This window comes from Tripterygium wilfordii, chromosome 4 (genome assembly GCF_013401445.1).
Source record: "Tripterygium wilfordii isolate XIE 37 chromosome 4, ASM1340144v1, whole genome shotgun sequence".
In the NCBI taxonomy this organism is placed as follows: domain Eukaryota; kingdom Viridiplantae; phylum Streptophyta; class Magnoliopsida; order Celastrales; family Celastraceae; genus Tripterygium; species Tripterygium wilfordii.
In genome coordinates this window covers 10127793-10139177 of record NC_052235.1, presented here as the reverse complement: position 1 = coordinate 10139177, position 11385 = coordinate 10127793, and positions in this window count along the sequence as shown.

Sequence of the window (11385 nt, the reverse complement as noted above, 5' to 3'; positions counted from 1 at the left end):
CAAATACACATATACAAATATACAAAACGGGATGTATACATACAAACACAGATACAAAATATATATATATATATATACATACACACACTGTATATATATATGCACGCTCACACTCATACACCATATATACATACACACACACACCATATATATATACACCACACACCATATATATATATATATACCCACATATCGGCCATCATACATATACAAACACATATATGTACACATACCTATATATACACGCACTGATATCAAATAACTAACAAAAACTAAACGAACAGAGTCAGAGTCAGAGTCTGATATGGATCAACACATATTGATATCAAATCCAAAGAATAACCGGGACAATAATGACCAAGTAAACAAAGAGTAAGCAGGGAGATCCAAACCGAGTATAAACAAAGAATAATCGGGTATGAAGTAGGTATAAACTGAGCATGAACAGGGGCATTAACATAGCATACACTACCGATACACACGACTTCAAGTCACAAAAACCAAATCCAGATTTTAACATAGTGCAAATTCCAGGTATCAATACGAAGATAAATGAATAAACGGGAAACAGAATCGTTACCTCTTCTCCCGATTGCTCTCTGTTTCCTTGCTTTCTCCCGGCTTTCCTCTCCTTTTCCCTCTTACTTGTGCAGCAGCACCAAACCTCTCCTTTTTGCTTTTCTGTGCTGCGGCTACTCTCCTTCTCTCTCCATCTTTCTTTCTTCCTTTCACCTCTCTGGTTTTCTCTCTTTTTGTTGGCGATCTGTTTGCTCTTTCTCTTCTCTCCTTCTCTATTTTTCTTTTCTTTTTCTCCCCACTTGCTCTGCCCAGCACGCCTCTCCTCTCCTTCTCTATTTTTCTTCTCTTTTTCTCCCCCCTTTTTGTGTTGTGTGGCTGCCTTCACCCCCCCTCAAAGAATGATACCTTTCCTTTTATATTAAGAGAGAATGAGACCCCATCTCCTAAAACCCTAGTTCTTTCAATTTGTCCTTTTTACCCTTACTTTTTCTTTCCTTTTAACAAAGGTGGCTATTCTTTTTGGTCTTTTCCACTTTCAATTTTCCATTTAATTTATTTATTTTTATTCTCTAGATATTTTCTAGGGTTTTGTTGTATTGGGCTTGAGTTTGAATTTTATGGGCTTATGGTCCAAGAAATGGGTCTTAGGATTTGTGTATGTTTGTGGGTCCATGAAATAGGCTTTGAATTTTTGTGTAAGCATGTGGGCCTAAGACACGGACTCTTGAATTTTGAATTTTTGCATTTTTGTATATTTTTGTTTTTATTAATTATTCTTCGACCGGACAAAAATCGGTTACTACAGCTGCCCCCCTTTGTATGTTTTTTATGAAATAAAAGACAGACAAAGGTGTAGTTAACCGAGTTTCGTATGGGAAGGATGAAGAAAGGTGCTCGGGATCATTGTAGCCACTCCCGGCTTGGCTATGAAAAGTGCTCGGGATCACTGTAGCCATTCCCGGCTTGGCTGAAAAAAGTGCTTGGGATCACTGTAGCCATTCCCTGCTTGGCTGAAATCTATGCTTGGGATCACTGTAGCCATTCCCGGCTTGGCTAAAATCTGTGCTCGAGATCACTGGAGTCATTCCCGGCTTGGCTGAAATCTATGCTCGGGATCACTGTAGCCATTCCCGGCTTGGCTATGGTCTGTGCTCGGGATCATTTGAAGCCATTCCCGGCTTGACTATGGTGCTCGGGATCATTTGGAGCCATTCCCAGCTTGGCTGAAAAGATTTTTTGTTTTGAGAAAAGGTGCTCGGGATCACTGGAGCCATTCCCGGCTTGGCTGAAAATGATTTTTTTGTTTTGGGAAAAAGTGCTCGGGATCACTGTAGCCATTCCCGGCTTGGCTAAAAATGATTTTTTTGTTTTGAGAAAAGGTGCTCGGGATCACTGGAGCCATTCCCGGCTTGGCTAAAAAGATTTTTTCTTGTTTTGAGAAAAGGTGCTCGGGATCACTATAGCCATTCCCGGCTTGGCTGAAAAAATATTTTTTCAAGATGTGTATTTAGGCGTTTTTGTAATCTCACCTTAACAGAAAGATGTTTCGAGCAAGTGATACGCTTTGATTTGAGGAAAATGACTATGGCCAAGCTGTACCTTCTGCATAAACCTGCCATAATACAAAAATACAAACCATATGCAACAATGATGCATGTAATGACTGATTTTGTTCAAATATGAATGTCTCATTAATGAGTGAATGCATGTTCTCTCAAGGCTTTGCCATCCTCAATCACGCGTACAGTTGTGAATTGCTAGAACAAATCTGCTTCTTTGTAGGGTTTGACTTTCTGACTCTGGATTGTCAATGTATCTTCTCTATGCTGATTAGTAAAGGCCGTCACTCATTCCAAACCCAACTCTTCAACTATCTCTCTTCCTTTTCTTTGCCTATTTGCATGTGTGCCCACTTTTGAGTTCAAGGCTGCCAGTTCATTTGGATTTTCTTTATTCATTTTATTGTGCGCATCTTATGAATGCAATCCTCTCTTTCCTGCTAATGCTTACCTCGGCTACAAGTTTTTCATTCAAATCCTTTCCAGCTTAGGATGCCAAAATCTAATCAAATTCCTGTCAAAAGTAATGTCCCAATGCACTCCTCATATCTTCTGTCAAAACTTTGTCAATGATAAATTCAGTAGTATAGCCATGCATGTCAATTACTGAATGCAAATGATAAACTTTTCGAAGTATGGAACGACAATTGAATTGGGATATGGAAAAAGATGCCACAAGTGACAAAACTGCAGAAATGAATTTCTTCGCCATTTTTATTGAAAAGGATGGGTCACAATCGAAAAACCTTTAGACAAAGATATGTACAAGAATGTAGAGAAGTCAAAGGAAGAAAGGACAAACCAAGCTTCTCCAAAATGAAATATGTGATAATTCAAAGATTTCACCAAAACTGTTATGGTGTGCACCCAATTAACAATGATCAAATCTGACTCGTATGAGGCTGTCTCTGAGTCCTCCATTTCTGCCAACAAACTTCTCATTCTGTTTTACGAACTAACAAATGATAGCATAAAGAGCACCCCAAAAACTGCCCCGGTTTTGGGTGCGTGCCCAAATAATTGTCCTCCAATCTAGTAACTACGAAATCGATTCTGTACTCCGTACCAATGTCAATGCAAGACAAATTAACAACCAACAGACTCATGTCTCAACCTCCCTTCTTTAAACAATCTGAAACCGAAACTTGCAGCCATAATTAAAGCGCCCGTGAGGGTTTTCACTCCAATAAAATTTCTTTTTGTCCCTAATTTTTGCCTAGAGCGCCCTTTTGGGTTTTCACTCTAGCGGGATTTTTTGTCTCTAATTTTTGCCTAGAGCACCCTTTCGGGTTTTCACTCTAGCGGGATTTTTCTTGTCCCTAATTTTTGCCTAGAGCGTCCTTTTGGGTTTTCACTCTAGCGGGATTTTTCTTGTCCCTAATTTTTGCCTAGAGCGCCCTTTTGGGTTTTCACTCTAGCAGGATTTTTTGTCTCTAATTTTTGCCTAGAGCACCCTTTCGGGTTTTCACTCTAGCGGGATTTTTTGTCCCTAATTTTTGCCTAGAGCGTCCTTTTGGGTTTTCACTCTAGCGGGATTTTTCTTGTCCCTAATTTTTGCCTAGAGCGCCCTTTCGGGTTTTCACTCTAGCGGGATTTTTTTTTTTGGTTACACATAATACCGCCTGAGAACATCGGCATTTACTGGGTGAGGCAAATCATCTCCATCCATCTTTGTCAAAATTACTGCTCCACCGGAGAATGCTTTCTTCACAACATATGGTCCCTCATAGGTAGGAGTCCATTTTCCACGGTGATCTTTTTGAGGTGGCTGAATCATCTTTAACACTAAATCCCCCACTCTGAAACAACGAGGATGCACTTTCTTGTGATGTGCTCTTATCATTCGTCTTTGATAGAGTTTCCCTCTACAAAGTGCTCCCAATCTTCTCTCCTCAATAAAATTTAGATGTTCATAACGAGTTCGGACCCACTCACTCTCCTCCAAGTTGGCCTCCACCACCACTCTTAGCGAGGGAATTTCCACTTCAATGGGAAGAACCGCCTCAGTCCCATATACTAAAGCAAAAGGACTTTCACCCGTAGATGTACGCACAGAAGTCTGGTACCCATATAAAGCAAAAGGAAGCTTTTCAAGCCAACTTTGTAATTCTCCGTCATCTTCTGAATAATCTTCTTGATATTTTTGTTAGCCGCCTCAACAGCCCCGTTCATCTTGGGACGATAAGGAGATGAATTATGATGCTTGATCTTGAACTGCTCACATAAATCATTCACTATCTTGCTATTGAAATTCGTGCCATTGTCTGTAATGATCCTTTTAGGAACCCCTTAACGACATACAATATCTTTTCTCAAAAATCAGGTGATAACGTTACTTGTGACTTTGGCATAAGAATTTGCTTCCACCCACTTTGTAAAATAATCAATTGCAACCAGAATGAAGCGGTGTCCGTTGGAAGCTTTAGGCTCAATAGGGCCAATAACATCTATACCCCACATCGAAAATGGCCAAGGTGCTGCTAATACCCGTAAAGGGTTTACTGGAACATGAGTCTTATCAGCATAAATCTGGCACTTATGGCATCTGATTGCATAGTTGATACAATCTCTTTCCATTGTAAGCCAATAGTAGCCTGCCCGCAATATCTTTCTTGCCATTGAATATCCACTCGAATGAGTACCACATATTCCTTCATGAATCTCTTGCATAATCTATTTGGCTCCATCTGTATCCATGCATCGAAGGAGTACAAATCTCGAGCTTCTCTTATACAACACATTTTTATCCAAGAAAAAGGAGCTTGAGAGCCTTCGGATGGTGCGTTTGTCATTATCTGAGGCCTATGGAGGATATTCTCCTTTCTCCAAATACTGGTTCACATCATAATACCAGGGTTTGCCATCAGGTTCTGCTACTACATTCAAACAATATGCCTGAATTTCACGCTTCTCAATCTTGATGACCTCTACTTCTCCTCGAGGGTCTAGATCAAACATGGTTGCCAGAGTGGACAAGGCGTCTGCCATCTGGTTTTCTTCTCTTGGAATATGATCAAATTCCACACAGTCAAAAAACCTGGTCAACTCTTTGATATGTCGATAGTACGGGACTAACTTGGCATCCCTGGTTTCCCATTCATCACATAATTGCCTGATCACTAATTGAGAGTCACCATAAACCTGAAGCTTCTTAATCCCAACATCAATAGCAGCTTGAATTCCCATGGCACAGGCCTCATACTCGGACACATTGTTGGTACATTTGAAATAAAGCTTAGCAGTAAACGGGGTAACTTTGCCCTCTGGAGAAATAAGCACAGCACCAATCCCATTACCGACAACATTAGAAGCGCCATCAAACAACATAACCCATTTACCCGGATCCTTCTGACTCTCCATCTCTAAGGACAAGATTTCTTCGTCTGGGAAGCCTGGATTCATCTGCTGAGATTCATTAATTGCCTGCTCTGCTAAGCAATCCGCTATTGCACTTCCTTTCACTGCCTTTTGGATAACATACAAAATGTTATATTCTGACAACATCATTTGTCATTTTGCAATCCTTCCTGAAAGAGATGGTTTTTCAAAAATGTACTTGATCGGGTCCATCCTCGAGATCAACCAAGCAGTGTGATACAACATATACTGTCGGAGCCTATGCGTAGCCCATGCTAATGAACAACAAGTTTTCCCCAACATGGAGTAGTTTGTCTCATAACTTGTGAATTTCTTGCTCAAGTAGTAGATCGCATGTTCTATCCTCCTAGATGAATCATGTTGCTCTAACATACACCCCATCAAATTGTCCGATACAGTCAGGTAGAGAATAAGCGGCTTCCCAGCAACCAGAGGCATCAAGACCGGCGGATTTTTTAAATACTGTTTAATTCTCTCAAAAGCACTTTGACACTCATCATTCCATTCTGACGGGTTATTCTTCCGAAGTAACTTGAAAATTGGCTCACACGTAGTTGTCAACTGTGAAATGAACCTTGCAATATAATTGAGTCTCCCCAAGAAACCTCTGACTTCTTTCTCGGTGCGAGGAGGCGGCATCTCCATGATCGCCTTCACCTTGTCTGGATCTACTTCAATACCTCTTCTGCTGACAATGAAACCCAACAACTTCACTGAGGTTGCCCCAAATGTGCATTTTGAGGGGTTCAACTTCAGTTGGTGCCTTCTCAACCTCTTGAACAACTTCTCCAGGTTAATCATGTGATCTTCATCTTCCTTTGATGTAGCAATCATGTCATCCACATACACCTCAATCTCTTTATGCATCATATCGTGAAACAGAGTGACCATGACTCGCTGGTAAGTAGCTCCCGCATTTTTTAGACCAAATGGCATGACTTTGTAACAAAAGGTACCCCATAAAGTGATGAAAGTAGTTTTCTCTTGATCTTCCGGCGCCATCTTAATCTGATTATATCCTGAGAATCCATCCATGAAGGAGAACGCAAAATATTTAGCCGTGTTGTCTACCGGTATGTCAATTTGGGGTAAAGGAAAGTCATCCTTCGGGCTCGCCCGATTAAGATCCTTGTAATCCACGCACATCCGAACCTTACCATCCTTCTTTGAGACTGGTACAATATTTGCAACCCATTCGGGGTATTTTGCCACAGCAAGGAATCCTGCATCAAACTGTTTTTTTACTTCATCTCTAATCTTTAAAAGCATTTTCGGCTTCAATCTCCTCAACTTTTGCTTCACTGGCAGACAATTTGGTTTTAATGGCAATCTATGGACCACTATGTTTGTGTCAAGTCCTGGCATATCCTGATATGACCATGCAAAAACATCTTGGTACTCATGTAGCAAACCTATCAATCTTTTTCTATCTTCTCCTTCAAAAGCTACACCGATCCTAACCTCCTTTTTCTGATCTTCAGTTCCCAAGTTAACAACCTCAGTTATTTCTTTATGCGGCTGAATTATCTTCTCCTCTTGGTTAACTTGTCTCAACATTTCTGGCGATATCTCAAATTCATCCTCAGTGTCAGAGTTAGATTCAACATTGTTAATGGGTGCCCCAAAATCTGGTTCATTCGGTTCATCTTTTTTATTATCATCAATTTCAGTCCTGTTAAAATGGAATGTACTATCAATTATATGCGTCACTTTCATCTCTTTGACTATAAATACATAATTATTAAGGTACAATTTATTATTTATGATTATTCTTCAATCTTTAGTAGCATCGGTAGAACTATCTTCAATCCATTCCGGTCTTGACAACTTTAAGTTGTTCATTTCTTCAATCTTTGATTTGCCAAACTCCAATCTTTAAGGCAAACTAATGCTTGTACAGTTGCTGGACTAAGGTTGCTCCGAGTTGTAGACACAACTCTTCCACCTGCACTAAAAGCTGCTTCTAGGCTATGATAGAAACTGGAATAGTTAGTATATCACGGGCCATTTTGGAGAGTAAAGGGTACCTACCATCTTGTACCCTCCACCATGCTAATATATCAAAATTAGGATTATCGTCAACATCAATCACAGATTGATCGAGATACATTTTTAATTGAGAAGTGGATCCATCAGATGATGTAGATGATTGAGTTCATCTAGTCTTTAGCAATTGAAATCTGCCTAAGAATCTAGACAAAGACGAGGAAGAACAACTCGAACCAGAAACATTTTGTGGTGTCCTATGCTCTCCTAGTTGATTTTTGCATTCATCAGACAATTGAGTCAAACAATTATTTATTTCATTCATTTGTGTTTTGACTTTTTCTTGATCATTATCATATAATATTTCTAACCATACTTCTAATACTTCAATCTTACACCGAGGATTCATAACCACAACAACACTAAATAAAATTGATAAAGGATCAAAATAGCTTGATATTTTTTCTCTCATTGTCGCCAAAGCATTTTTAAAGGCATCAAGTTGTGAATATTGATCAAATGTCACATAAACATTTGTTAATTGCATAAGCACTCCACTAGATGTAGGATAATAAATTGAACAAAATATCTTAGTAGCATGCAGTATGAAAAACATCTAAAAAATCTCTAATAACTTCAACAATTGCCCAATCATATTCACTAGGTACTTATAAATTTGAATTACTCTATTTTTTTTCATTTCTGCGCAAAATAAATCTATGACTCTCCTATATTTTATTGCCACTTTTAGGAGTAAGTATGTTGAGTTCCATCGATGAGGTATATCTAGCGGAATGTTTCTCCTCTTTATGTGTAATTTTACACAACAATTTTTAAACATTTCGTATCTAGATACAGACGAATTAATGCATAATACAATATCTCTAATTATTTCAATGGAGCTATTTAAAATGCGTAAGCCATCTTGGACTACCAAATTAGAAATATGAGCACAACAACAAACATGAAATAAGTTTCCACCTAAAGGTAGCGTAAGATAACATCTCATTGTTCTTTGAACGACTTCATTATTACTAGCATTATCCAGTGTAAAACAAAATATTTTTTGACTAATGCCTAAGTCTTCAAGTTCTTGTATAATTAAATTCGCTATCGAGTATCTAGTATGAGGGGACTCTAACAATTTAAAACTAATAATTTTTTTATTCAATTTCCATTCATTATCAATATAATGAGCTGTCAATGATAAATAACTTATTCTTTTGGACAAAAGTTCATATATCATATGTAAAACAAAATTTTCCATCAAAATTAATAAAAAAAATTCTTCAATTCAAGTAATATACTTTGAAATTTATTTATAGTATCTCTTTTCGCACTTGTAGCAGAAAAGCCATGATATTGAGGATTGATGCCCATTCGAATCATACCAGTAAAATCATGTTTTTAAACAAAAGTAAATGGTTGCTCGGCCCTAACCATACAATGTATTACCTCTTCACGTGCACGTGATTCATCATATTGAAAATTTGATACATTTCCAGTTTAATCTATATTTAATTGCATTTGTGTTCTTATATCTACATTATTATTTTGTCTACATTTATCAGAATGGCATATCAAATGACTAATACCTCCACTAGATGCACCACTTAATAGCTTACCACATGTTAAACATTTTGCTTTCACTTCTTTAACATTATTTGGATTTGTAATTATAATTTTATCAAAAAATCTCCATGCACCACTAGGTTGCTTTTGGGTTTTAACACTTCTAGTTCTACTAGTGGAAGTGGTCTCATTTGGAATTTTAGTACAGGGAGATCCTATGGATTCCCTCACAATAACATCCTCCTCATCAATAATGGTAGGAGTCATAGGTTATCAACATTATCTCTAGGGTCCATACTTAAGCAAATAAAATGTGCAAGAAATTATAAATAAGAAATTACCCCAATAATTCAACTCTCTATAATAATTCAATAATTTGAGGATGAGTTGCCAAATGTCAATATTGCATTAGTGCTTGTACAAATTGCAATTGACTTTCACCTAGCCAAAAAAAGAAGAAAAGAAGGTAATTTAGTCTTGTAAGACACGGCGAAATTAATAAATGGTGAAATGGTAATACAAAAAATAACTAAAATAAATTGGGAAATGGGAACCAAATCAGACTTAAAGGCAAAAGGCTTAAAGCCCGCTTCACTACCCACTAGTTCATTGTCAGTGTCAATGCTTCTGCTTGTAGCCTAGCCGGCCAGCCCACCGCCCACTTGCCCAGCCCACTGCACAGAGAGACTAAGTCTAAGAGTAAGAGTGCAATTGAAGCGTTGAAGCCTGAAAGAGAGAGTCAAAGTCTCAGAGAGATGATCAGAGATCAGAGTCTCTGAGATTCAGATGACACTAGGTGGAGGCATAGAGTTGTAGCTTGTAGACTGTGTTACGTCGATAGAGCAGTTGAGGAGTAGTCGAGTAAAGGTGCAGCCATGCTACCTGTGCAGCCTGTTGAGTGTTGTCCAGTTGTGAATTGTGATAGAGCCTGATAGAGAGGCAACTGAAGCGTTGAAGCCTGAAAGAGAGAGTTAGAGTCTCAGAGAGATGATTAGAGATCAGAGTCTCAGAGATTCAGATGAAAGAGACAAAGAGTTGTGTTATTTCGAGCTTAGGTTAGGGTTGGGCTTCGGGCTCGTGCTCGTGCTCGCCCATTTTTTTCCCAAGTAGTAGGGCTTCGGGCCGGGCTAGGCTCAAGAAATTAAGCCCAAGCCCGCTCGTGTATATAGGGTCGGGCTACCCAGACTCGTTTAATTTTCGGCCAGGCTACCCAGGCCCTTTCAATTTCAGGCCAGGCTGCCCAGGCCCATTTAATTTCAGACTGGGCTTTGGCCCTCGAGTCCGAGCCAGACTAGGGTCGGGCCTAAGCCCGTCGGTCAAATGGTGACCCCTATTGACGAAGACCAATCATAAAAGAAATTAGAGCAAGGGATGGTTGTTGTCATTAATTTGCTCTCAGCTCGGCTCATTCCTATTTGTGGCCGCTCATATTTTGTCTTTTTTTTTATATTAGGGAGGGGGAATACCCACAGACAAACCAAAGGATTAAACCTCTACTTGTAAGACCCGCCTAGGCCAAGCAACTCCAATAAAATCCTCCCAAAGCAGACCCTGAATGCCAACAATAGGATGCTGAAGAATCATATTTTGTCCTTTTTTGCATTGTCCTAGACTACAAATGATGCAAATATATACTATATTTTTTATTTTTCAATCATTTTATTAGAGTAAAACCCAAAATACATACATGTTTTACGTGCAAACAAAGAAAATAACACATCCAAATCACTAGTTAGAGTGGAAAGAATAATGTGTATCACCCTAATGACCAAAGTTTGAACCTTCCCTGTCCTGTTTTAAAAAATCAAAAAATAACACTTATTACTTTTTGTGTAAAAAGTGAACATCCAAAAAGTATGTTTGCTTTCTCGTGGATCCTCAATAGTTATATGTTAGGATGCAAACTTGGGAACACTTTTCTCATTTAGGGGGCCTATTTGAGGGTGCTACTATTAACACTCCCTTTTTTACTTTATAAACTCCCCCTATTATTCACATGTTTTGTCTTGTCTTGTCCCTTTTTGATATACGTGCCACAGATAGAGTGACAATGAATACTTACTGTCAATGCTTTCTTTTAGTCCACCATGCAAATAAAAGACACGTGGCTCTCATATCCCAATCAACAAAATACTTTTCTTCCTTGAATCATCTCCTCCTCTTTTGGCTTCTTGTCCGACCCAATCTCCAATCTCTCTCAATATTCATGTCACAAGATCAGATTCATAGTTCTTGTTGGGTCTTTGAAATCAAATTAAAATGAACAAATGGGGGATAAAATTAGAATCAATAGATTATTAATGCTCTGATTCTCCATAAAGGTTAATCGGGTTTATCGATGCTACTTGGTTTTGGATCTTTTGGGGAACTA